This window comes from Trachemys scripta, chromosome 14 (genome assembly GCF_013100865.1).
Source record: "Trachemys scripta elegans isolate TJP31775 chromosome 14, CAS_Tse_1.0, whole genome shotgun sequence".
Lineage (NCBI taxonomy): Eukaryota > Metazoa > Chordata > Testudines > Emydidae > Trachemys > Trachemys scripta.
In genome coordinates this window covers 17,111,083-17,134,698 of record NC_048311.1, presented here as the reverse complement: position 1 = coordinate 17,134,698, position 23,616 = coordinate 17,111,083, and the positions used below count along the sequence as shown (strand labels likewise).

Here is a 23,616-nt window from a genome sequence, read left to right as displayed (position 1 = left end):
AGTGCTAGAAGCGGGCATGTACCAAGCTACACAATACTGATGCAAATCTGTGGTTGCCTAAGAAATTCATGGTTGTCACTATGCTGCCCACCTAGAGAACTCATAGCAACACCTAAGACGGATCTCAGATGCCTCTGCGCCCCAAAAGCCCCTACCCCTTTGCGCTAAAGGAAAATCTCAGTCTAGGGCCTTTGACACATAGCCAAGCAGTTCCAACTGCATTCTGGAAAGGGCAGTGGATACACAGTATCCAGCTCATTACAGATGTCTTGTTTCCTCTAGTTGAGGATAACCTGGGATAACCAGGTGCAACCCTCCCATGAGTTTTGTGGTGACAGCTAGCTGACGAAATGCATGTTACTTTGCATGCTGTTTGCGCTCTTCAGAGATACATGGATAGGGGATCATCAGAATGTCACCGCACTAGCAAGAACAAAATAAACCAAGTGCTACGCTACAGGCAGCAACAAGACCCAGTACAGCTGTGCAGGAGTTCAGTTTGCCAGAGACCCTGGGATGGTTGATAGCAGTATGTACACACACACACCGGACACAAGCCAAACTCAACATCTGTGTATCAACATGAAAAGCTCACCTCGGGCACAGAGAGCACACCTGCTACCCATGCGGGGCCGAGCTGGATGCTAAGAGCAGGTCCATGCACAGGCAGCTGCAGTTAGTTAGCAGAGTGCATTCATTCAAAGACATAGGAACCCCTGGGAGCCAGCAAGTAGCTGAGGAGAAATGAGGGCCTAGAAAAAACGGACAGGCAATGCGCCATTCACAGCTCAAGAGATAACCTAGAGTGTTTAGGAGGCCAGGAAGAGAGCAATTGTAGACTGTGCATATTGACTGAATTCCCATTACAGTCCGAGTGCTTCTAGTACCCTAGGTTTTAGAGCAATCATAAGAATGTAAGAACAGCCACATTGGGTCAGACCAATGATTCCTCTAGCCCAGTATCCCGTCTTCCAACAGTGGCTAATGCCAGATGCTTCAAAGGAAATGAACAGAACAGGGCAATTACCGAGTGATCAATCCCTGTTGTCCAGTCCCAGCTTCTGGCAGTCTGAGGTTTAGGGACACCCAGAGCATGGGGTTGCAGCCCCAACCCTCTTAGCTACTAGCTGTTGATGGACCTATCCTTCATAAACTTAGGTAATTCTTTGTTTAACCCGCTTATGCTTTTGGCCTTCACAACATCTCCTGGCAATGAGTTATTCAGGTTGACTGTGCGTTGGGTGAAGAAGTACTTCCTTTTGTTTGTTTTAAACCTGCTGCCTATTAATTTCCATCAAGTGACTCCTGGTTCCTGTGTTATATGAAGGAGTAAATAACACTTCCTTACTTTCCCTGTACCATTCATGATTTTATAGCCCTCCGTCATATTCCCGCTTAGTCTTCTCTTTTCTAAGATAAACAATCCCGGTCTTTTTAATCTCTTCTCAGATAGTAGCTATTCCCTACCCCTTATCATTTTGTTGCCCTTTTTTGTACTTTTTCCAAATCCAATATATCTTTTTGGAGATGGGGTGACCAGAACTGCATGCACTATTCACGGTATGAGCGTACAATGGACTTATATAGTGGCATTATGATATTTTCTGTCTTATTATCTATCCCTTTCCTAATGATTCCCAGCATTCTGATAGTTTTTTTGACTGCAGCTGCACACTGAGCGGATATTTTCAAGGAACTATCCATAATGACCCCAAGATCTCTTTCTTGAGTGGTAACATCTAATTTAGATCCCATCGTTTTGCATGTATATTTTGGATTATGTTTGCCAATGTGCATTACTTTGCATTTATCAACACTGAATTTCATCTGCCATTTTCTTGCCCTCTCCCCAGTTTTGCGAGATTCCTTTGAAACTCTTCCCAGTCAGCTTTGGACTCCACTATCTTAAACAGTTTGTATCATCTACAACCTTTGTCGCTTCACTGTTTACCCCTTTTTCCCTGATCATTTATAAATATGTTGAACAGCATAAATTCCAGTACAGATTCTCAGGGGACCCATCTATTTACCATTTTCCATTATGAAAACTAATACTTTATTCCTATCTTTTAAGCAGGTACTGATACATGAGAGGACCTTTCCTCTTACCCCATGACTGCTTATTTTACTTAAGAGCCTTTGATGTGGGACCCTGTCAAAGGCTTTCTGAAAGTCCAAGTTCACTATATCTACTAGATCACCCTTGCCTGGTTGCTTGTTGACACCCCCCGCTCCCCCCAAAAAGAATTCTAATAGATTGGTGAGGCATGGTTTCCCTTTACAAAAGCAGTGTTGACTCTTCCCCAACATACTGTGTTCATCTATGTGTCTGATAATTCTGTCTTTACTAGAGTTTTCATCAATTTGCCTGGTACTGAAGTTACGCACCGCCTTGTAATCGCCTCTGGAACCCTTTTTAAAAATTGGCATTACATTAGCTACCCTCCAGTCATCTGGTACAGAGGTTGATTTCAGTGATAGGTCATATACCACAGTTAGTAGTTCCGAAGTTTCATACTGGAGTTCCTTCAGAACTCTTGGGTGAAACCCATCGAGTCCTGGTACTGGTTAATTTATCCATTTGTTCCAAAACCACCTCTACTGACACCTCAGTCTGGGACAGTTCCTCAGATTTGTCACCTGAAAACAATGGCTCAGATATGGGAATCTCCCTCACATCCTCTGCAGTGAAGGCTTATGCAAAGAATTAACTGAGCTTCTCTGTAATAGCCTTGTTTTCCTTGAGGCTCCTTTGGCGCCTTGATAGTACAGTGGCCCCACTGATGATTTGCAGGCTTCCCGCCACTTTGCACGTGACTTTCTTCAGAGCCTTACAAAGGGGGATAAACACAATTATCCCCATTTTAAAGACAGGAAAATGGAAGCACAGAGGTTAAATGGCTTTAAGCTGGAAATTCCCTGCTCCGCCCTCTAGATCATGCTGCCTCTATTTATGAGGAGTCTGAGAGGCGCTCCATGCAAGGAAAGTGTTCATCAGGAATGGCAGAGTTAGGGTATGTCTATGTCGTGGAAAAAGTCACCCACGCATTGATTTTAGTTTACAGACTTAAGCCTGAGGCCAGTTTATTGCAATACATACCAACGCATTGGGGGTTGCAGTTAGAAACTACGCCCCCGATCAGAGCTTGCAGGCTTCTTTTATTTTTGCAAACCGCAAACGTAGTACAAATTATACGTTATTTACAAAAATAAAAAGAGTTAGGGTTTGTTTCCTTTTCCGGCACCTTTTTTATTATTTTTTAAGAATTGGGTGCATATTAGGGTGGAGGGCTTCTTGAGAAGCCTGATGCGGTTAAAACTTGGCACCAGCTAGGGTACATTCTCGGTAGGGTGCACGTTACTTTTTCGGGGTGTTACCGATAGTGCACTGGGGGGGTTCTGGGCACCCAAAAGAGAGACGCGATTGGCTAGTTTTGCATTTAGCTAGAAATTCGGGGAGGTCACAGAGCACCCAGAAGAGAACCATGATTGGCTACCTTGCATTTAGCTGGAATCAAGGGAGGAGGGTCACAGATCACCCAAAGGAGAAGCTGCATTTAGTCAGTTTGCATTCAGCTAAAGTTACCTATTGCTTCACACAAGCGGTTATTATATTTTACCAGCCATGAACATATTTTATTAGTGCTGCTGCTGGGGCTTTTTATTTTTTTCCTTCTTTGCCCCGCTCCCTCCTCTGGTCATGACCCTTGACCGAGACTGGCAGAGAACATGACACTTAGTTTGGTTCAGGCTTGTGGCCTGCAGGGCGGGCCTATATGAGACTTCGCTGATGTTTTGATCGGTGCAAGGGAGGCCAACCAGGCCTATTCCCCCCCCCAATTTCCCTCCTCTGATGCCGTGTAGGCATCACCAAGATCTGTTTTTGCTGGACACGGCTGAGGATCGTGAACTGGCCAGCTTGGGAGTGCTACGATTGGTGCCGGCATGTTTAAGGGAGTTAATGCTAGGGGTACTGACACTAAGTGGGCCTACAACCTCCGTTTTAGCTTCCAGTGCGTGCTGAACTTTTTTGAGTTCAGCCTTGTTATTTTTGGGCTGGGTGACGGGGAAGAGTAGGGACTGGGGAAGGAGTTTGAAACTGTGGGGACTTTAATGGCCAGAGTGTTTAATGATTTTTTTTTTTATTTAGATATTAGGTGTTATTTTAGGAGCACTGACTATAAATTGGTTAGGCATACCAGGAGGTTTATTTTTTTAAATGTTTTGGTGAAGTACCCAATTTTACATGCATTCTTTTTACGGACCTGGCAGGATTTGGTATGTGGGAGCCCACACCCCTCCAACCGGCCCATATGTTTGGGATGAGCATTGCCAACGTTTGCACTTTTACCCAGAACATTTTTAAGTATGTCTTCATGGCAACAGATTAGATGGTACTTTTGAGGTGTTTGTAAGGGCAGTAGGCCACACCTGATGTTTAAGATTGCTTTGAACGGCCGTGAGCTGGTTATTTAGAAAATTTTAAACTTTTGAACATGTTAGATTTTACTGCAATGCCTTTTTAGACTTGCTGATACTTAATACCATTTTTTGTTAGAAGTTTTTGGGTTATTGCACTAAGGGCGGAGATAATATGTAATTTGAAAACTGGATAAGGACAGTGTGAATTTAATGGTCCCTAATGTGGCATTAATTACAGTTTATTGGTGTTTTAACACACTAATCCATTTTTTTTGTAAGCTAAATTGTTCCATCTTTTGCACCCCAAAGGGGGTGTTCCTGGAGGCTCCTGAGACCTCCCAACAGGAGGTCCTGGGGGTCTTGCAGGTTGTTTCCCCAAAGGAGACGCCAAGCTCGGATCTTTCCCCAGCCCAGCAGGAAATATTGACCCAAGTCCCCCCATTACTATGGGAGGGCCATGCAAATCAAGTGGGTTGTATTGCTTCGGTGCAACCAGTCAAAATTCGGTTGGACCCAAATAAGCCCCTTCCCAGGATTCTACAGTATCCTCTTTCTAAGGCTGCTGAGGAGGGGATCCGGCCTGTTTTGGTTTCCCTGATTCGGCAGGGAATCATCTTCCAAACCACAAGCGAATGTAATTCCCCTATCCTGCCAGTTAAAAAGCCTGGGATTGGTGTTTAGCGCGCCATATGTGAGATTAGGGGAAGAAGAGAGGTTAAATTTCTCGGTTGTTCATCCCGTTCCCTGTTGTCCCTAACCCTGCTACCATCCTATCCTGCATTCCCCACACAGCCACCTACTTTACAGTGGTGGATCTGTGTTCTGCCTTTTTCCTCTATTCCCATTCACCCAGAAAGCCAGTATTTATTTGCCTTTACCTTCCAGGGCTTCAATATACATGGACCAGACTGCCGCAAGGCTACACTGAATCACCTACCATTATACTGAAGCCCTGGAAGGTAAAGGCAAATATATACTGAAATAAATAAATAAATAGCTTGCAAAAGCTAGCCAAACTACCTAAATATAAAACTTTTAATATTCCTCGGCCTCTCCTCCTTAACGAACTTGGGGTAGGGAGGGAAAATAATATTTTTCTAAATCTTAGCCAATCAGTAGCCTCTAATTTAGCCTGTATCATATTGCAATATACCCCTATTTATATCATTAATATTAGTGCCTCTTTGCCCTTTATAAAGGGGTTTAACCAACAAATGTAATATAATACTTCACGTGACTAAGGGGCTGTTTAATTGCAGTGTAGATGCCTGAGCCCGGGGACCGTCCCACCTCACAGAGTCCTAGAAGCCTGGGCTCCAGCCCAAGCCTGAACATCTACACTGCAATGAAACAGCCTCTTAACCCGAGCCCCACAATCCCGAGTCAGCTGGCACGGGCCAGCAGTGGGTGTCTAATTGCAGTGTAGACATACCCTTAAAGATTGAAGCCAAGCTGAGGGATGTTGCTTAAAGCCCTACCAGAGAAACTGGTTTCAAGTCCTACACAACAGCTATGTCAGAGTGCAGCACCCAACCATGCAACATGATTCAGCATCATCCCTATGTATTGCCATGGTTTAACCCTTCATATGCTATGCACGTCTCTGGCTACAAAATGCCCCCTCTGCCAAGGTTACTGGAGCTAAAGGCAGAAGAGTGGGCCCATAACAAACTCTCCCTTTCAAAGGAGCCAGGAGAAGCACTGCTGCTAAACTGCCCGAAGCACCATCATGCACCTCTAAAAGAGCAACAGCACCTTCCACTGGGACATTCGTGGGCCTCGAGCCTTGTTCTGTGGGATCTGTGCGGCCCAGTTAATCACTCCCGCCCTCCCCTAGTACTGAGCGCTGGTCTCTAGACGGGTCACAGTCTTCACTCAGATTAGCACAGAGGTTTGTACACCTTGGAGGGTATAAAACTGCCGCAGAAAGACAACTTGATTCTCCCCTCTTCTTCTTGGAGATCTGCACAAGGATTTCCCCTCCACAGAGTTCATTTCTCTCCCCACAGTTTCCTTCTATTGCTGGCCTTCAATCTTCAGTTTGCACTTAGCACCTGATTACCTCCTGGCGATTCCTCTCAACTACAGGTACCAGAGCGAAGGAAAGAAGCTCCAGACCCCACAAGGGGAAGGGGGAGTTGCTACAAGCTGCTACAAATGATCTTTCTCTGTGTTTCAGGCATGGGTGTGACAGGGAAACACACAGGTCTGTTGAGTGGGCTCGTCATATCACGCATGTGGGATGCACAGCGCTGAACCAACGGTATCAGTCAGCTGAGGGGATGAAAAGCAACAGCTTCTCAGGGTCAGGTATCCACAAACGGCTACGAGAGCAGTACAGACCAAGGCCAACTAACCTCTGAACTGTTGGGCGCCGCAATCCCATGACGGCCTCGCTGGCGTGGATGTGTTTTAGAACCCGAGTGTGCATTTGGAGCACTCGGCTGGTTAGAGTCAGACTCAGCAGCATGGACCAAGCACAGCACGCACAGGGGCTGGGTCCCCTACCTTCATCCTGCAGCTCCATCCTAGGCCAAGCTTGCTGTTGCAGCCCAGGCATTTCCTGAGCAGAGGGGCCAGGAGTTCTCAAAGGAGGGAGGTTCCTAACTCCCATTGACTTTCCATGGGATTTGGGCCCCATGTTTGCTTAAGCTCCTTTGAAAAATCAAGCCAGAATGTATGTCCAGAGATACTATGGGTGAATGTATGGGGATTAGGAGAACTCTATGGTCATCACAGACTGCACTTAACCCCACGAGGCAATTATTTCATGGCCCTTTTCCCCCTCCACAGCATTTCTTCCCCTTCCTCCCCACAATCACCCACTAAAAAACAGACAGCCCACAAGAAACGAATGCCATGGGGCTGCTCCTGGTGCCAGGGACGCCACATGGGAGACGCCAAGCATGACCCCATTGGACAGTCTCGAAGAGGGATGGCTGCGAAGACGGCTGCTCCTGAATTAGGAGCACTCTGAGTCTTGTCTGCAGAACCTCTGAAGCCAAAGGCAATACAATGAAGTCAAAAGGTAAGTAAGAAATATGCTTCAGTGCTTTGGTTTTAGTCCATCTGATGCAGAGGTGGAAGAGGACTGGGCAGCTGAGTTAACGGGGCAATTCATGCCTCAAAGCTGTCGTTTCGGACTCTCTGCAGGGGCATCTGCCCCAGCTGGCATCGGTTACCCTTGCTTCAAGTTTTGGAGGTTCTTATGCCCACCACAAAAGCCATAAGCCAGAAACGGGAGAAGGATCTCGTCTCTGCCTCCTGGGTCGATTGGTGAGATGACCAGACAGCTGCCGTATATATACACTGATCAAGGTGATGGTTTCTGTCCAGATCCTAGTGAGGGGGGTCTCTCATCCCAAAGAGGTGCCCGTGTTGGTAGCCTCTGCAGAGAAACCAGGCCAAAAGTGAACCTGCAGACAGGCCTCTTTTCTCATTCCCAGATGGGGAGGCACACTGGTGATGCAGATGCTGCTATGGAGTGAGTTGTTCAACCTGCCAATCCAGCATGTGACACTTCGAAAGTGGACGGAAAGGAACTGAACTCAAGCTAAACGACATCCTGCTTAAACACACAATGGGAGCCCCTGATCCTTTAGGACAGTGGTTCTCAACTAGGGGTAAGTGTACCCCTAGGGGTATGCAGAGGTCTTCCAGGGGATACATCAACTCATCTAGATATTTGCCCAGTTTTACAACACACTTCATAAAAAGCATTAGCGAAGACAGTGCAAACTAAAATTTCATACAGTGACTTGTTTCTATTGTGTTATACTTACATTTCAGTGTATAGTATATAATATTTATATTCCAATTGATTTATTTTATAATTACATGGTAAAAATGAGAAAATAAGCAAGGTGTCAGTAATAGTGTGGCTGTGACACTTTTGTATTTTTGTCTGATTTTGTAAGCAAGTCATTTTTAAGTGAGGTGAAACTTGGGGGTACGCAAGACAAAGCAGACTCCTGAAAGGGATACGGTCATTTGAAAAGGTTGAGAGCCACTGCTTTAGGATATGTCTATACTGCAATTAAACACCCATGGCTGGTCTGGGGTCAGCTGACTTGGGCTTGCAGTGTAGACATTGAAGCTCAGGCTGGAGCCCAAGGCCTGGGACCCCATGAGGAGGGAGGGTCCCAGAGCCCAGGCTCCAGCCCGAACCCAAACATTTACACCACAATTTTGCAGTCACATGGCCCGAGCCAGGGTCAGGGCCAGCCGTGGGTGTTTAATTGCAGTGTAGACATTCAGTTACTGAGTTGGGGAGAAGCTTGGGTTAAATGGCTCCAACCCTCCTGATCCGCACTGCTTGTTCCCTCACCAGCAAGTGGCCATTTGAGGCTCATCTCTCACTCATTCATTTGCAAGAGAAGCAGAAGTTTTGCAACTTGCTTCGCAATTCCCACTCTCCTCCTGTTGCTTCTCCCCAGAGGGAGGTTCTGTGACAGTAAGAGAGTTTAACCCTGTCAGCGCTACACTATCCCATGGGGGCATTTCCCAGGAGAGGAACTCACACTAATCCCAACAACTGCTGTTCACCATTCCAGCTGGCTTCTATAGCTAGGGAACTCCACGCTGCGGGGCACCAGCTGCCCTCTGCTGTATCCCATGGCTCCTGTGCTCAGTCCCCTGTGACTCGGGCAGGGTTGTCCCCTGTCTCTGGGATAAAAAACATGATCTACCAGTAGTGCACATGGCAAGGAGGAACTTGGCCCTTGCACAAGAGACGGACCTAAAAGACTGAGCAAGATAGGAGAAAAAAACAGGAAACAAACATACAGAAAAGAAAAAGAAAAAAAGAGAGAGCCTGAAGGGAAAGACTGAAAAACAAACCAAAAAACACACACACAAGTGAGGAAAGAAAATAACTTTGCCGTGGCAGCACCAGGGATGGGAGTAGCCACTAGTTCCCCACAGGAAGCTGTTATCCAACCAGAACTGCTATATATTCCCTTCAATCCACCTACAAGAAATGCCATGCCTAGAGGTGTTGTGGAGGACTCCGGCAGCTCAGCATTACCCAAGCTTTGGAAAGTGAGTCTCCCTGCAGGAAACTAAAGCCACTTACAGGTCCTTTGCAATCCTGCTACGTGTTAAAGGCCCCCACATCTTAATTTATACATGCCCTCCCTTCTCACTACCCATGCTTTGGGAAACCCTGATGTAGTTCATAAAATGACCCTTCCTCTCCTTTCTTCCATGCTTTGATAAGCAGAGCTCAGTGGTTTGAGCATTGGCTTGGCCTGCTAAACCTAGGGTTGTGAGTTCAATCCTTGAGGGGGCCATTTAGGGATCTGGAGCAAAAATCTGTCCGGGGATTGGTCCTGCTTTGAGCAGGGGGTTGGACTAGACCTCCTGAGGTCCCTTCCAACCCTGATCTTCTATGATCAACAGTTAAGAGAGTTCATAATTTCCTCTTTTAAAAGCCAGAAGACATCATTTTGATCCCACGGTCTGACCTATTGCTTAACACAAGCTAGAGAACCTCACCTAGGATTCCTGTACCATTTCTGTTTGCAATCAAAGTATCGTCATTGGGGTCTCAGTTAGCACACACTGAAATGAATAGGGCCATTCACACTGAAAAGCTACTGTTTCAGGCTCTTGGCAAACTCAGGCAGAGGTCTCTGCCTCAGTTACACTTGCTTCACGTGCTGAAGGTTTTCTTGACAGTCTCCAGCTGGTGTTTTAAAATAATTAGAACTGATATTCTGGAGAACAATTGAGAGGTCTCCAGCCAGTTGGTTGTATTCTGCACCTTGGGAAATGCTGTAATCTCAGACTGTTTGAGAAGGAAGGACAGCCTTCCAACAGGACATGTAAGTCTTGCCCATTTACCCTCCTGCTATGCATCAGCTACTAAGACTCAGTCTCACTTTGCTGGACTCAACATCTTTCTAACCCACACACCAGTCCTCTCAGTAAGGACAGGAAACCACATGCCCTGTCTTCTCTAACCACAGGAGAGTACATCTCAAGTGGCAGATAAAGGTGCAGGAAGCCAACATTTCTAGAGACATCAGAAAACAAGAAGTGTTGTCACTGAGCCTATTCCCCTTTCCCACTCTCAAAGGTGGTTTCCAAGAGAAAAAACTAAGTTACGGCACATGGCTTAACTCTCTTGAACATCCCTGGATTGATTTCCCAGAATACCCAGCCTTTAGCACTCTGAACATGGGTTCTGGAGCCAGGTGCAGCTGAGAAGTGCAGTTAAGTCCTACTTGTATAACATCATTCAGAGCCATCAGCTAGGATGGGGCATAGTCATACCCTAAAATCCTCTCTGGTCGGATCAATGAACTCCCTGCAAGGGCCAGGATACAGGAAAAAAGCCATCTCTCCCAGGCACCCTATATCCAGAAAGACATTCTGCATTGCCAGCTACTTTACTCCCCACTGAGAAGAGGAGTGGAGTGATTGGGGGATTATTTAGATGAATGACACAAAGCTTTTCACCCTCCCCCAAGGGAGAAGAGCCCCTCCGCACGTACTCCTGTTCCAGAAGTCAGAGGTCAGCAGAGGAGGGACAGAGAAAGGACACAGACCGGCTTTAACTGCAGAATTTTAGTCCCATTTTTCCCTTTAAAAAGTGAAGTAATTGCCTAGACCCTCGTTAAATTAGCTGAAAAAAGAGTAAGCAGGTTGTTAAATAGGAGCGGCATTGGAAGAGACTCCCCATCTCTCTTTGCCCAGCTTCAGGGACTGTTACCTTCAGAGTAAGAGCTGCTACAGGCACACACACAGCAGGTTGCACAACTTAGCCCAATCCTACACACCTGCATCTGAGGGACCTGAGCAGCCCCAGTGACTTCTACAAGGCCACTTGGGTGAGTAAAACGAGCCACAGGCATCAGTGTTGGCAGGCGTTCAAGGGCAGCCAATGAGCTGTTGCGGGGTATTTAAAACCTCTGTGACTGTAATAAGGAGAGGTTTCAGAGTAGCAGCCGTGTTAGTCTGTATCCGCAAAAAGAAGAACCGGAGTACTTATGCATCCGAAGAAGTGGGCTGTAGTCCACGAAAGCTTATGCTCTAATAAATTTGTTAGTCTAAGGTGCCACAAGTACTCCTGTTCTTTTTGTAATAAGGAGAGTTATGTCCAGGGAGCCTCCCTGTCGATTAGAGGTCAAAGCAGCAGGATGTGGGAGGAGGACAAGACAGGGAGGCCTAGAATACAGTGGTTGCTACTAAGAATGCTGCTCCGGCTAGAGTTACAGTCTGGGAACTCATTTATACAAGGGGTACATTAGTCCTGGACTGGCTATGGAACACCTCTGGCCCACCGAGATCAGCAGAGCGCATATCCCCCCTTTGCTTCCCCCCACATTACCATCTGGGTTGCCTGACCAGTCTGTAGCAGTTGCTTCCCCTTCATTCCAACTGCAGCCCCTGTGCTAGCCGGCACCGAGGCTTTCCCATCTTCCTGCTAGGAATACAACCTCCTATTCATTCCATCCCAGACAATACTGGGCATGTAAGCAGGGCTCCAACTGACGAGGGAGAAGAAACAACAGCTCGTCTTGTTGAGCTAATTAATTATAAATACAAGGGACGGACAACCGGGAGGGAGAGGTCCCTGTGTTAAGTGTTTACCAGTTGAACCTCACATGTGATCTGAGGGGGTTTTGTCTCAGGCCCTGCAGATGGAGTAGTTCTATACACTTTAGTATTGGCAGCCCCTGTGGTACAAAACCCTTAAAACACAGAGAGCCGCTATTCCCTGACCCCATCTGCCTGGATCCATTACACTAACTAGGGGACTCCCATGGGTTTTCAGACACTTTGCTATCAAGCTACTCCACTCCCGAATTTTTAAGATACAGTACTGTTAAAATATCTCCCTGGGCTATAGGCAGAGAAGCCTGCTGTGAATTCAGCCCACTGCACAGGCTACCAGGAGCCTCTTCCATCCTGCCTTCAACACTGCATACAATGCAAGCAGAAACCTCGGCAAAGAAAGGAAACAGCAACTTACCCTGGGGCTGCTTTTATTGCTGGTGCTGCTTCTCCTCCATCAGTCAGCTTGCAATGATTTCCTCCTCCCCCTAATCAACTAATTCCTTCCACTTGCCTTGCTCTGTGCTGATGGTGAGCTCCCCCTTGATTAGCTGCAGTCAGCCTGCAAACACATCTTCTTAAAGGGGACTCGCTTCCCAGCACTCTTCTTTTCCTGTCCTACTGCTCCCTGCCACCATCCTCACAGTCAACAGAATTCCACCCCTCCTCCCACGGCCGCTTTTGAAAGGGCATATAACTCTCTTTACCAGAATCTTATCTATGCCTACCCATCCTCCTAGGATGCCCTGCAATGAGATGGACTACCCCATGCTCTCCCTACCCCTCACCCCACCCGTTTGGGGTAGAAAGGGCCCTGCCTGTGCCAGGGAGGCTGCTGCATTGCAGGGCAATTTCAAAGTAGTCCTACTGCAAACAACTTTGCCCCTGGAGAGTTAAGGCTTGTGCCGAAAAAGGGCATGTCTACACTGCAATTAAATACTCGCTGTGTAGACATCCAGGCTCAGACTGGAGGATGGGCTCTGGGACCGTCTCTCCTTGCAGAATCCAGGCTCCATCCCAAGCCCAGATGTCTACATTGCAAGTTTTACAGCCCCACAGTCGAAGCCTGTTTACATAGGCCAGCCATGGTGTTTAACTGCAGTGTAGACATACCCCAAAAGGCCCGGACATTTGTTCTGAGAGAGGCCCTCCAAGCTGTTTCGTTGGCTGGCTGGGCCTGTATTTGTACTGTGTATACTGTGCATGCCCTCAATGGAGTGATAGGGACCACTTCCCTTGAAGGGTGCTTGCCAGCTTTAGAGATTGGACTAGATGGCTATCAGGGATGGCAGCGTCTTAGCAGGGATTTTCACTGAGAAACAGCGTCAGCAGCAGAGATCGATTCAGGCCCTGTCTAGACATCCATGGACTTGGAGCTGCCTCTAGTGAAGACACACTGCACAGTGAAACTTACCTCAGAGACTTACCAGGGTAAATCGCACTGGAGTAAGCCCCATTTTACATGGTTGCATATACACCGGGGGGGGAGGAGGGGGGTTCCATCACACTGTGGCTCCACCAGGGTTAAAAAGCACTGACAAATATACACAGGGCATTAGGGCAGACTCCACATTCAAAACCGCCCAAAGAGGGTTGCGTGCTGTGACTGTACCTCCTGATGCAGCATCTCCGCTTCAGTTTGGGCAACGTGCCTGCTGGTCCTGCCCCTGCGTTCCCAACCCAGGGTGCCAGCAGGAGCTACGGTCCCCTCCCAGCTGTACCGGCAGCAGGATGTTGTTAACATCCTTGGGGTGAGGCTGGCACTTCGCCTCTGGGTGCCTAGTGGTACAGGGGCTTGGGGCCTGCTGTGCGAACAGAGGCTCTTTTCATAGTTAAAGGGATGGCAGCAAGCGGGGACTTTTTAGCAGGATGGAATACAAAGCCGGGCAGCCCCTGGGAGCGCCCCTTTCACCTTGATGCTCTAGGCAACTGCTTCCTTGGCTGCGCTTTTCACGGACCGTAGCCTGGATTATTTCAACCACACAGCAGTCTGCTACAGTAAACAAACCCAAAGGCAGCCTCCATCCCACCCCACCCCCAACATTACCTAGCCTCCATCCTCAAATATTTGCATTAGAAGGGCCTCCCCAGCCTCCACTTCCCCCAGTACAAACAGGAAGGCGGGATTCCTGGAGATTTCGCAATGTAAAATGGCCGGGCTGGAATGCCTGGCGCTACTGCTGTCATTGCACTGGTGCACTTAGGCAGTCCGAGCCACGACGCTATCCTCTAACCGACCAGGTCCTGGGATGAATGGAAAAGGCTTTGGTGCCCAGCACTTTTCCGGAGTGGTCACTGCACCGTGGGCGCTGCCTGCCAGTCTGCTATCTCTGCAGCAGATATCACAGACCATGGAAATGGAGACGTGCTGAGGCTGGTTGGCACAGCAAATTAATGTAGGGGAACTCCTTCCTCTAGTCTCAAAGTCCATTGTCTTCCCCAGACTAAAGCCAAGATATGGCTCCCTTGTTCTGAGACCTTGTTGTCTTGGCTCCGATACTGTTGCTTAGATTCTTTGATCCTCAGGGTGATTTTTTTTTTTTTTAAAAGCTATCCCAGGAGACACTCAGTACATTGCAGGACCAGGATCATAGGACACTGAAGAGGTGAAGACAGATCAAACTGTGCACCCCTACTGCTTTGAAACAGGGCAAGGAGAACACACAGATCAGACGTGTTATCAGCATCAGCAGTCCCCCCTCCAAGATCAAACCCTTAGACAGATTTCTGATACTAGACCAAAGGAGCTGCTGCTATGCCACTAGCCCTCTGGGACCCTAGCTGTGTATGAAATACTCTTCAACACGAAAATCAGCCAAAGGCCCTGCAGCCCAAACCCAATTGGTGCCTAAACCCCAGGTCTTCAAGTAGCATTTTGTGCCTGTTCTGTTGGTTTCTGTTGTCCGTGGCAGGCTCTATAACTCACATTCTGTTTTCCTTCTCCCCTAAGAATTGGCTTGAGCCGCCTTATTTCCCTTGTCTGGTGGTAGGTCCCTGCCAATTGCGACGTTAACCCCGCTCATCCCCATGGCTGCCTTCCCTTCTCTTCTCTTCCCCGGGCTGCCAATGCTGCCGAAGTTGGCATGTATCCCTCTGAAAACGGGCTGTAAAACAGGCTGGACAGGACTGATTCCGGCCCCTCACTTCATTGATCACCGCAAATAACAATTGCTAAGAAAGTGCCGTCACTGTGTTGAAACCGAGGCCGGAAATCCAGCCTCAGTCTGCTTACGCTGCAGCTGGATTACACCACTTTATATGACTTAATAAAGCTCAAACCCCTATCAATGGGCATTAGTGTTTTAATCTCCTTAATAGTGAAAATCCTATGCTAGATGCCAAACAGGGCCTTGCCCAGTAGCAGCTGGGCCCGTCGTTTTTTAAGATAACTCCTTGCAGGTTTGCATTAGGTTGAGGGCCAGGACTGGGTCATGCAAGCCAGCAGGCTGACCGGCACCGTGACAGGGCCTTGCTTATGTAAGGCTCAGTCATGCTCATGCTGAAGTCAATGTCCTCACAGAGAGCAGGATCGGGGCTTCGAACAAGGCAGGATCGGGGCCTTCGAACACAGAGCTATCAATATAAAATGGTTGCCACTGAAAAGCCATCATGTGCCAAGTTAGCACCCAGCTGTGTCTGAGATGCTGCACTTTCCATCTGTGCTTAGAACAGGAAATTAGTGAGGTCTCTCATATGTGTGTTGACTTTATAAATGGTGGCTACTCTACACTTCACTATTATTAAAACAATTACACACACTGAGGATTACAACCATCTCCTGGATGCTTGTGGAACGTCCCTACTCTGGGTCACGAGCAGGGACTGAATCAGAATCTTTACCCAAACAGCACGGACTTTTACCCCTTGAACTAAAGGAGTAACTATGAACTGCTAGCAGTAGCAAGTACTTATCCTCTGGGTGGGTGAGCTGCTGGAGGGGGAACACAACATGCTTGGCCAGCCTGTTATATTTGAAACTGAAGTCTGTTTCCCTACTACTTTCCTCACTGTTCCATGCAGACTCGGGTTTGTGATGTTAGCCTTGTTTGTGAGCAGCAGAGAACTGGAGAAAAAGTTTCTCCCCTCAACCAGTCAAGCACTGTAGCGCATCTACAAAGCTGCATCGTGGCTGGTAACTCACATACCGTGGGACTGGTAGCTCACGTATCACTGAACTCTTACACGCTCTTTCGAGTGCACTTACTGTTTCAGCTGCAGAGGCAACACAAAAAGCCCACCTGGAAAAATGATCGAAGGGTGGGGAGAATGAGCACCCGAGCACAAAGACTATAAAAAGAGTCAGTCTCTGACTCTACCAAAGAGACATACTGGGTATTTAGAACAGTTCATTTCATCAAAGTTATTTGTAGACTGTTTGCACAGAGCAGTGATACTCAAGACCTCAGTGGTTCAGGAGCCAAATTAGCAATCTATATTACCCAAAGGAGCCACAGTCATGTGAACTCATGGTTTCATTTACTACAGTACTATCTAGTCATATTTAAACAGTATGAGGGGGAAATATTTAGATTACATATATCCCCACATATATTATTCTCACGCAAAATGATTGACCAAGAATTCTTATTTTATCAACTACAATTGGTTAATAGCATAGTAAAAGCATCCTGTTTGGTTAATAATTAAGTCACAGTGTGTTCTAATATCATGCGCTGTAAAGAGGCTCCAGCGACCCATGAAAGACCCATTTGCGGCTCAGAGTCAGAGCATCACTGGCACAGAGGTATCACTTGTACCGCAACACAACCACCTCTCATATGTGTGCTGTAGTAGCACCTACAGGCTTCTGAGGTTGAGGCCCAATTATACTAGTTTCTATAAATGGAGATGGGAAGAGACAGTCCCTGTCCCGAAGAGCTTACTGCCCAAAATGACAACAGGTTAGCAGCAGGAAGGATTCTTATCCCCAGTTGCCGGTGAGCAACACAGAGATTAAGTGACTTGCCCAAGGTCACACAGGACATCTATAGCAGATCCAGGAATTGAACCCAGGACTTCTGCACCCCGGTCCAGGGTCATAATTCACAAGATCATCCTGCCTCTCTCTCAGAACTTTGGGGCTAGGAATAATTCTGGGTAAACGCCCGTGTTCTTACGAGAAGCGTCACAGATTTGCATTAAGCACAAGGGGACACGTTGTCAGTATTGCATCACCTCCAAAATACTGGGCCTGATTCTCCCCTGCCTTGCACCTTGCACAGCCACTTACAGGTGTGGGTGTAAAACTAGACCAGAGCAGAATTCTCCACGCACACCAATGGCAGCGTTTTATATCCCCTTGGTACAAGGCAGTGGAGAATAACGCCCAGCAGCAGCCCAGGGTGCCACAAATTCTGCTGGGGCATTGGTTCAGTACCAGCTCCCAGAGAAGACTCCGTGGCATCTATAGTAATGAATCACCAATGCCACTAGCACTTTCCACAGGAGCCCAGGTTTTCCTTGGGGCAATCCCATCCAACGGCTGCACCAGGGTCTGCTGCTGCTTACCGTGGAATGGGTGGCCATATGGCCACTGGACAGGCACCAGGCTATGAGACAGGATTGCTGGGTTCTAGTTTTTACTCTGCAATTTATACGCTATTTTGGACACAGCAGAGAGTGCAAGGTGCAGGCAGCCAGACGTTCTGCCTTGTGGCTCTTAACAACAGAGCTCTGAAGAGTGGTTTCCAATCCATATAGGCGCACATCGCATTGATCCCTGGTTTACCGCACAGCAATAGGACTCAGACACCAAACTGTATTTTATTTTTGGTAAACAAAATGGCCCAATTTGCAGAGATGTCAATCACCCATAACTCCTACTGGCTTCAATGGGTGCTGCAGGTGTTCTGCACCTTGGAAACTCCAGCCGCTTGTATTGCAATTCTCAGATCAGTAGCAGAAAATGGAGCAAATTCAGACCATAGTGAAGCTCCATTAAAGTCAATAGGAGCCAGTGTGAACCACTGAACAGGGAAGGACCCTGGTCTGCAAATCAGATTCTATCCAGTGCAATTCAAATTTGTAACAATGAGGGTAATTAGCCATTGGAACCATTCAAGGGCGACGGGTGGGAGGGGCCCAGAGGGTCACATGACCCTCCCCAAATGCTGCGGGGGGGCAAGGGGCCAGCAGCTGGCAGGGCCAGGGCTGGAAGAGAAAAGGTGAGACCAGAGCCTCTCCTCTTCCAGCCACGCTGCCCAGCGGCTGCACTCTCCCACGCTGCCTGGGAGCGGACGCCTCCCGGCCTAGTGCAGCAGCTCAGCGCAGCAGGACAGAGTTCTCCCCCACCCCCCATGCCAGGTAACATGCTGGGATGGGGTGACAGCACTCTCCCCAGCCTCCGGCCACGCTGACGCTGCCCGGCATGGTGCAGCGGGACAGAGTCTCCCCTCCCCCACCAGGTAACATGGGATAGGGAAGAGACAAGATGGGGAGAGCATGGGGGCCCTGGGCTGGGAGGAGTCATGTATGGGTGTCGCATGGTGAGGCCACATGCCCCCCTTTGGCTGGTGCCCTCTTTGTGTCCCTCCCCACTAGTTGCCACTAAGAATTGTTTGCGGTGGATTCTCCACCACTGGAAATCTTTACATCAAGAGTAGATGTTTTTCTAAAAGATCTGATCTAGTTCAAACAGGAATTAATTCCGGGAAGCTTGTGATATGCAGCTGGTCAGTCCAAATGATCACAATGGTTCCTTTTGGTCTTGTCATCTATGAATCAATAAATCAGCTGCCACTCGCCTGCACTGAGACCTTGGATAAGACACTTGACCTCTCTAGCCCTTAGTTAGCCCCAAAATGGAAGGACAGTAATACATGTCTTCCTGGGTAAAGCGCTTAGACATCTATGGGTTAAGAGAACTATATAAGAGTTAGGTGTAATCATTATATCGGAATTCGATATTATTAGTATTTGTTACATTCAATTGTGGCAGAGCCCCGAGTCCCTCCTCCTACATAAAATGCAATTTTCTTCTTCAAGTTGTCAGTTTTTGGCAACGGTTGAACTCCCTATTTAACAGCATAATCCTTGCTTAGCATATGCCAGGGCCTGTGCAAAGACCCCATTCATTTCCGAACAGGGCTGCAAGCAGAAATTTACTCAGCGGCTTAATCCCACAAAACGGATACCTTACGCTTTCCTGGAGTGAATGGACCCAATCCAAACTCCCAAGGATTCAGAGCAAACAAGACCCGTCCTGCCACTGCGGGGCAGCCCCAGGAGCAGTGCAGAGAGCAGAGACTTGTACTAATTAGCTCGCTGCTCCTGTCTGAAACCAGATTTAAAACGAAAAACGGTGATGTTCCACTCTGGACCGCATGAAAAACTCCCCAGACATTTGCAGTCGCTGGTTATTCACCAGTCATCTTTTTGGCCAGTGTTTTGGCCGTACATTTTTTTGCCCCCCTGATGCTGGGGTAAAGAGACTCCATTATCAATGGTTCTAAGAGTCAGGAGAACGCAGCGCTGGACGGGAGCATCGAGTCGGGGGGGAAACTGAAGAGTGAGAGGAAGATGGTCCAGTGATTAGGGCCCTGGCCTCGGACTTGGAAGACCTGGGTTCAAGTTCTTGCTCTACCACAGAATTCCTGTGCGAATATGGTGTCACGGAGTGTGGGGGAGACAAGGCCCTGCGCCCCCTGCTTCCTGCGATTCACCATGACTCTCAGCCAGCCAGTAAAACAGAAGGTTTATTTAGACGATAGGAACACAATCCAAGATAGGTCCTGCCGGTACAGACAACAGGACCCCCTCAGTTAGGTACATCTTGGAGGAGGCAGGGAGGCCTGAGCCCCGTTGGGAGACCAGAGCCCGATCTGGGCTCCCCTCCATTTTCCCAGCCAGCTCCAAACTGAAACTCCCTCCAGCCGTCTCACTCAGCCTCCCCCTGGCTCCTCCCCCAGCCTTTGTCCAGTTTCCCGGGCAAAGGTGTTACCTGGCCTCCAACCCCCTCCTGGGTTCTCATGTTACATGCTCAGGTATCTTCCCTCAAGAAAAGTCTCCCATCCCCAATGCAGACAGGCCCAGCAAAACTCCCCTGCAACCTTCCCAGGTCAATACTCCCCAATAAGTATTCAAAGAACACATTAAGAACATTCCCACTTCGTCACATATGGGCAAGTCACTTAGCGTCTCTGAGCCTCAGTTCCCTCATCTGTAAAGTGGGGATGATAGCACTGCTCTGCCTCACAGGGGTGTTGGGAAGGTAAATGCACTAAAGACTGTGAGGGACTATATCAGTACTTCAGATAGCGAGGGGAACTTTTGGAATCAAGTACTTTTGCAGTTGTGAATTTGTTTTGATTGGCAAGAAACAGGGAGCAATTCTGACTTGTTTCCCTGAATTCATTAAGCTGCAGCATTCGTATCTTCTGGAGAAGCATCAGTTTTCCATTTGCCACCTATGATCTCTCCCCCTCCTGCTGCAGTGCAGGGAGCATCTGTGTGGGAAATGCATCCGCTCGGACAGCTCGTTCCCACAGCCTGCTCCGTAAAATTCAAGCCTGGTCTTAAAACAGGAGCAGGGCAAGCAGCATATTGGGGCACTTCAGACTCTGCAAGTCCTGGGCCAGTGTAACCTTCGCTCTCTCACAGACACACCCCTGGTTAAAGTACTGGAGGGAGATCCAATTTACAGCCTGATTCCCTCCCATGACTAAGAGCCCAACAAATCACACGGGCAGCTCTGGACATACCCTCTGCATTGCTCAACCCTTTCAGGTGAAACTACAGCGAGTTTGGGAAAAGGAACTGGGGCTGGGTTCAGCTCTGTCTCTCAAGAAAAAAAAAACACATTCCTATGCAGTGAGCTAGGCCTGGCTGCCTGACCCCTGGCTAAGAAGGGGAAAGAACAGCTCCCACAGACTGACACCTCCAGCCTGGCTCATGTCCACAAGCAGGCACAGGACGGAAGGAAGGAAGGAAGGAAGGAAGGAAGGAATCATTCTGGATTTTGCCATCAGTCGATATGCAAAGCCGGCTCTGCATCCTTGAGATGTGTCAGCTGCTTTGCCAAGAGGGCGTGACTCACTTCCCTTCACCCAGCACTGCCACTGCAGCAGCACCCTTCCTTCCAGCGCGGCCCATTAGCAGCAGGGAGACCCGCAGCACCACTAGGCCAGTGACCTCTAACTGTGCTCCATCAATCACTGCTGAGAGGCAGGCCCAGGGCCAGACACATACTCAGGGAGCAGAGGAGAAAGATTCTCCCATCATCCTCTGCTCACGGAGGACAGAAGTTCGGTAGTGCGACATGCTGACATCATCAGGAGTTGAGAGCACTCAGGAGACACCTAGAATGTGACAGGATCAGGGCAACAGCTACTGATTTGCCTTTACACATAGACATCGTTAGTCAAACAAGTGTCGCAGCTACAAAGGTCACCTTGGAGAGAGTGATGCTCAGACCTACAGAAGGTGGGGAGCCCTGCTCTTCGGGCCACAGCTGGAGATCTGCCGCCGTTGCTGAGGAAGAGAGCAGACTAAGTCTCATGCCAGGTTCCCTCTGTCTTCCAGTGTTTTTCTGGTTGATGGGCAGCTAACAGCTCCCATCCTGCAGTGAGGACTTGAGTATTGTCCCACTACTCGTGGTAGGGAGGTCGTGAACCTAGAGAGGAGACCATCAGTAGCTAACTCCTCACCCTACATTAGAAATTCGTCTGCCACTGTCATCCAAATGCTATCTGCAGCCAGCAGCTGATTAACCAGAGATTGAATGGATCATCTGGTCTGAAGGGGCCCTTGCACCCCAACATTGGGTTCCCTCTCCCTGGGCTCTAAGGCTAGTCACCGCTCTCCCACGTAGCCTCCTGTGGATCATCTGGTCTGAAGGGGCCCTTGCACCCCAACATTGGGTTCCCTCTCCCTGGGCTCTAAGGCTAGTCACCGCTCTCCCACGTAGCTTCCTGCCCCATAAAAATGTATGCACCAAGCTCCCAATTCACTGTTCCACAAGGCCCACTTTAAGCCATTCCAGCAGCATAAAGGAGCTGTTCAGTAGCGGAACGGACTGCTTGGCTAATAACCCCAGTGTAACTGCTTTATGCCACTCCCCCTTGCTGCTCCCTCAGACTGCTCTCACTTACACCCGGCTGAGAACACAGGGAGGGGGGCAGTGGCTTAGGGTACGATTACAATGCAATAAAAGATCCATGGCACGGCCACAGGTCGGCTGATTCAGGCTCTTGGAGCTTGGGCTCGAGGGGCTAAAATTTGCAGTGTAGACACTGGGGCTTGGGTTGGAGCCTGGGCTCTGAGACCCTGTAATGGGGATGGGTCTCAGAGCCCTGGCTCCAGCCCAACCCTGAACGCCTACACTGCTATTTTTAGCCCCACAGCCCGATCCAGGTGACCCAGGCTCTGAGACTCAGTGCCATGGGGTTTTTATTGCAGTGTAGACATACCCATAAAATCTTCTATCCATGGATGGAGCAGAGATCAGAAGGAATGGAGAATCAGGTGCCACATCTCCCACTGCCCAGCACAACCATTGCAAAGCCGCTTGAAGCTAGTCTTCCCCCACAAACTCAGGACAATTTTGGAGTGATTTGGCATGACTTCACCACAACCTGCTTTTCTCTAACCACTAGCAGCCTAATTTATGGACAACTAAAAACAGCAAGAGGCGATTTGCATAAAGACACACAGGAAATGCACTCAGCAAGTAACAATCAGTTCTCATCCAACAGGCACTAAATGGGCGAGGGGGAAAATGCACATTTTAAGAAAATCTTGTAATATTTTTTTTGGTGAACAAATAAATGCAGTGAAGTGTGGGAAGTCATCCCAGATTCAAAATGGGCTTGCTGGACCGTTTCAATCCAGCATGACTGGCTCTACAGTAAGATTCTTCAGTGCTCTGCCCCATCAGAGTTTGAATGATATCAGCACTGTGGCTTGCCCCAATTCCCCCAGGAATTATAAACTTTATAAATTATAAATTCAATTATAAAGTCAAATAGACCTCCCCGTTAGGAGCGTCTCTCTGATAGCCAGCCTGGACTTTCCCACGCTAACTTTCATCCCATGATTCCTAGGTAGGCCTTTCTGTACCAACCAAAATTCTACTGTCCGCATGGCACCTCTCTCACACTTCTGAAATGGCTTAATCACATTTCTCTTCAACCTTGTCTACACACAGGCCTGGCAATAGTTTCACTATGTTGCTTAAACCAGTCCAACCCTTTGTATATCAGTAACCAATACAAACGCTGCACGCGTAAGCACCTTTATCCCAGGATCAGTGTGTCCATCTGGAGGCTTTAACTGAATTGGTTTTTCTATCCATGTAGTTAGACTGGTGTGAAAACTGCATGCATACAAACCCCTATCTGCTATCTGACCAAGCGGCACCGGATCCATTCTTGTCCCTATTGATGTCAACATGAAAAACTTCAATTTGCTTTTAGTGGATGCAGTACAAGGCCCTTCATTTTCTCAATAGCTCCTCATCAGTCACCTTAATTATTGTCATTCTACTCTGAATTCCCTTCGCTCTGCCCCTATCTACTGAGGAGAATCAGCAGTCATGGAGAACAGCAAAAGAGAATCATGGAAGCAAATAAGTTACAAAGAGGATGCATGGCACTAGAATGGGAATCAGCCGACCTGGGCTCTCTGCCATTGACCTGC

At 48.3% G+C, this 23,616-nt stretch overlaps 1 protein-coding gene across 5 annotated transcripts in view; it reads right to left on the bottom strand.

Moving 5' to 3' along the window:
• SEPTIN9 (septin 9) overlaps positions 1–23,616 on the bottom strand; it is a 250,303-nt gene that overhangs the window by 37,465 nt on the left and 189,222 nt on the right. The window contains exon 1 of one of the 5 annotated variants that reach the window (XM_034789892.1): positions 12,401–12,496. The exons of the other annotated variants lie outside the window; for them this stretch is intronic. The gene's annotated coding sequence lies outside the window, so the exon portion shown is untranslated. Of the gene's footprint in view, positions 1–12,400; positions 12,497–23,616 lie in introns of those variants that run through there. 5 annotated transcript variants of the gene reach the window in all.